The sequence below is a fragment of the Echinops telfairi genome, unplaced genomic scaffold (assembly GCF_000313985.2).
Source record: "Echinops telfairi isolate 266 unplaced genomic scaffold, ASM31398v2 ScPeMD7_7400;HRSCAF=8409, whole genome shotgun sequence".
In the NCBI taxonomy this organism is placed as follows: Eukaryota; Metazoa; Chordata; class Mammalia; order Afrosoricida; family Tenrecidae; genus Echinops; species Echinops telfairi.
Window position 1 is genome coordinate 37,960,014 of NW_022111300.1, and position 4,689 is coordinate 37,964,702.

Consider the following 4,689-nt stretch of genomic DNA (forward strand, 5'->3'; position numbering starts at 1 on the left):
AAAAAAAAGAGAGAGCTTTATATCAAAGAGCAGTTGTATATTGAGAGAATGTCTCATCCCAGTACAGAGCAAGTCCATAAGTCTGATATTAGCCCATCTGTCCAATACTAGTCCAAAAATTCCTCTTTAGACTCACACAGCACATTCAGCAATGCTGAATACAGGAAGATCACAGGCTGGTGTGTGGAAAGTCCTGTGGATCCAATGGAGGTGAACGCATTTCCAGGGCTCTGACTGCCATCAGCTTGGCTCCACGTGGTGTCAGAAGGAAGGTAAAACAGAGAGAGAGAGAGAGAGAGAGAGAGAGAGAGAGAGAGAGAGAGAGAGAAGAGTGGCCCACCTCTTCTGATGGCAGAATCAAGAGAGAGAGAGAAGTTCCCAGAATCCTCATGAGAAGGTCACGCCCACAAGGAAGGATCGATCAGGCTGTGACCTGATTGACAGACTAGACTCCACCCCTTTATTCTTTTATCAAGTTGACATGAAATTGTGTACCTCCCACAGGGTGTGACTTGGTTCAGACCTTCTACCAGGTCAGGACTTAACTTCATGTTAATCACTCTAAAATGGGACCGTAAGCACAGGTCTGTGGAGTCCAGAGTCAAAATACGTCCCATAAAGAATAATGTCTAAAGGGCCATTTAATTGCCTATAACTCATCTGGAACTGCTTCTCTTTGGTATGGCATATGAAGCTACCTGGTATTGATGATTTTACAGGCCTTGTGTGACCTGTAGGCCAGACATTCCCTGCTTTAAGGGAATAGATAACCACATTTCCCCCCACAGAACCAATGATCCTGTCTTTTACTTAAGAGACGTTTAATCTTGAAAACAAACAAACAAACAACTCATACTTATTCAATCTGTATACTGAGCAAATCATCAGAGAAGCTTGATTCTGTGAAGAAGAATTGGGAATCCGGATCAGAAAAAGATGCATTAACAACCTGCAATATGCAGATGGCACAACCTTGCCTGCTGCACATGAGGAGGACTTGAAACACCTGCTGATGAAGACCAAGGATTATAGCCTTCAGTATGAATTCCAATTCAGTGTAAATAAAAAAAAGTCCACACAACTGAATCAGTTGCCATTATGATGAACAGATAAAAGGCTGAAGTTGTCAAGGATTTTATCTTGCTGGGATCCACATCAAAGCTCATAGAAGCAGCAGTAGTCAAGATCAAATGACACATTGGTAGACATCTGACAGAAGTTCAAGAAAGAGTCAGAAGAGAATAAGTCATCGAGGGGTATCATTGTTAACATCAGATGGGTCTTGGCTGACATCAGAGAATGCCAGAAAGCTGTTTACTTGTGTTTCATTGACTATGCAAAGGCATTTTATTCGATGGATCGTAGTAAACTGTGAATAGCACTGAGAAGAATGAGAAGGAATTTCAAAACATTTAGTTTGCTCACGCAGAACCTGTACATAGACCAAGAGGCAGTCTTTCAAACAGAAAGAGGGAATAGTACATGGTTTTAAATCAGGAAATCTGTGCTTTCTTTTCACCATACTTATTTGATTTCTATGCTGAGCAAATCATCTGAGAAGCTGGGCTATATGAAGACAAACATGATCGCGGGAATAGTGGGAGGGTTATTAACTTTTGGTCTGCAGATTACAAAATTTGCTTGCTGAAAGTGAGGAGGACTTGAATCTCTTGCTGGTGAAAATAAAGGACAACCAGCTTTAGTGTGGACTGTAACTCCGTGTAAAGAAAACAAATATCCCCCCAACTAGACCGATCTATCACAGCATTATAAACAGAGACAAGATTGAACCAAGACAAGGGTTTCCATCTACTTGGTTCCAAAAGCGATGCTTCTTGAAGCAGCCGTCAAGACATTCCAGGACGTACTGCATTGAGGAAACCTGATGCTGCCCAAGACCTCCTTACAGTATCCGAGAACAAGGCAGTCGCTCTGAGGACTGAGGGGCTCGCAAGCCAGCGTACTTTCAGCCCTTTTATATGCCTGTGCAAGCTGGCATAAGGAAGACAACAGAGTAATTGATGCCTTTGAATTCTGGTGTTGGTGAAGAATCAAAAAAGTACCATGGCTTGCCAGAGAAGCAAACAAATTTGTCCTGGGGGCTGGGGAGTGAGTGGGACGGGAGAAACCGACCAGAATTCTTAAAAGCCAGGATGACGAGACTTCTCACCTACTGCAGACATGTTAGGGACACCATGGTTGGTCACGTAGAGGATCAGTGAGAAAGAGGCAGACCCCAAGGAGAAGCACAGATGTGATGGCTGAGGCGATTGGCTCACATTCGCAGTGATTGCGCGGCTGGCGCAGGCCCAGGCAGGGAGCTGTGCTGCGCTGCAGGGCATCACGGAGTCCCAGGGCACTTGACAGCACCTAGCAAGAACAGCAAAGATGGAAATATAATGATGCAGAGAAACCCCAGCCGTGCAAATGAACAAGCAGACAGAAATAATGAGGATGCTCACGCCTTGTGGAAAATGTAACCGATGTCACTGAACCAAATTCATGTTGAAATTGTTGAAGGGGAACCTTCATCCAAGTCACAATAAACTATTCTTAAAAATCTTTTGTCAGATGTTTGATTCTTTTGATGGTTCTGTAATCTACCCGTTCCATAGTTTCTAAAAATTGGAGGACATTCCTGGTCTGAAAACTCTTCCAAGTTCTTCAGTGCTCCGGGGAACCCCACCCCCACTGGAGCCTTCCGTGGGTGGAGTGGGCTGTTATTCACCTGGGTCTGAGAACTTAACTCAGTTACAGGCGTGGCAAGGTGTTTTCTGACTATCTTCTTGCCTGTCTCAGGTCTCATTTGCTCCTCGCCGTTATTTGTTCTAGCCTGCTCTAGTTTGACGACCACAGGCTTTGATGGAGAGCAATACAGACGTTAAATTGTCTTGTTTCTGTTTGTGAGCTCTCAAAGTGATACTCTTTGCCCCAAGCAAATGTGGACCCTTCCATCCCACCTTCTTCTTCCTGCTCCAAAGTGAGTTCAAAGCCCCTCTCTATTCCCCTCTTACACTGTCTTTTTAAGCCTCAGTGCAGTTTGGGCTCTATTTTCTTTTCTAGGACTATTAGGATTGGCCTGTAACTGCCTCCTTCTACATTTCAGACATTAAAAAAAATCTGAGATCATTAATGAGCTCTCTGTTCAGTTTTGTTTTGTTTTTAAAATAGAGACACTTCCCCTTATTCTTCTTGATCATTTGTGCTGTTCAGGTGGAGTTCTTCTCTGTGAAACTTCCTTTCTTTTTTAGCCATTTTTATTTTTATACTCTAGCAAAGAAGCCATATTCACCTTTTCTGTGAACTTTTAGAAATCATTTACTTTTCTGAAGCCTAGAATTTGTCTGATTATGCTCCCTTCTTTGGCTGTTCAAAGTTCTCGGAGGATGACATAGCCACTCTCTCCCGTGCTCCTTCGCCAAGAAGAGGCCCTTGTAGTTCAGATGAAAGGTTTCCTGTTGTCCTTCAAAGGCAGATCTGGATTCAAATCTCCAATGATGTCCTGATGAGTTAGAGCAGTGGTTCTCAACCTGTGGGTCGTGACCTCTTTCAGGGTTGAATGACCTTTCACAGAGGTCACCCAATTCATAACAGTCGCAAAATGACAGTTATGAAGTAGCAACAAAAATAATTTTATGGTTGGGGGTCACCACAACATAAGGAACTGTATTAAAGGGTTGCAGCACTAGGAAGGTTGAGAATCACTGATTTAGAGCAATCTGCTTAACCCGTCGGACTGATTGTTTGCTTTAAAAAATGAAGTCCATTACATAACTTTGTGTATTGCTGTTAAAACTGTAGAGTTCATAAAACACATTAGCTCCACAAGCGGTCGACATTATTCTGACTGCCCCAAACAATATTTTCTTTGATCTTTTGTGACATTTTCTTGCACCAACATTTGTATAACAATATTTATGGGAATAAATGAGAGCGAATAAGAACCAACCAAATCAAACTACATTGCCATTGAGTCAATTATGATTCAGTGTGGCATAGGATTTCCAAGACTGCAAATATTTATGGGAGCAAATGACTTTATCTTTTTCTCTTGAGACAGCTGGTTGGCTTGAACTGCTGACTTTGTGCCCAACATATGAACCCACGGCACTGCCAAGGTACCTCATGTGGGTTGATAGTTTGGCAGAAATCAGTTAAAGCCACAATGGGGCATTATGGCTGAAGTATAGACATATTTGGTGGCGAATGATATTCTACTTGCGCACACAGGCTCTGAAGCTACTCAGCATGACCCAGAGTTCTCTTGTGCTATGTATTACCTGTGTGACATGCTATATCTCTGGTTCTTTGTGTGTAAAACAGGGATGGTTATAAAGATTTAAATGAGTGAATACATGCAATAATTGCTTAAAACATTGCCTGGCATATAGTAGATTTTAGGGACTAATGAGTTGAGTCCAGCTCATTGGGAATCTGTGTGATGACATATTTGAACTGCTCCGTGGTAGTTAGGTTTTGTGTCAACTTGCCTGGGCCAGTGTGATAGTCTTAATGTGTTAGTCTGGGTACTTTAGAGAAACAAATCCACAGAAACTCATATGTATAAGAGAGAGTTTTAAACACCAAAGGCGGGGAGAAAAGTCATATCCTTGTCAATGAGGGTGGTGCGCGATGGAGACCCAATGCCCATCTCTAGACAACTGGACATACCTTGCAGAGGGGGAGTGG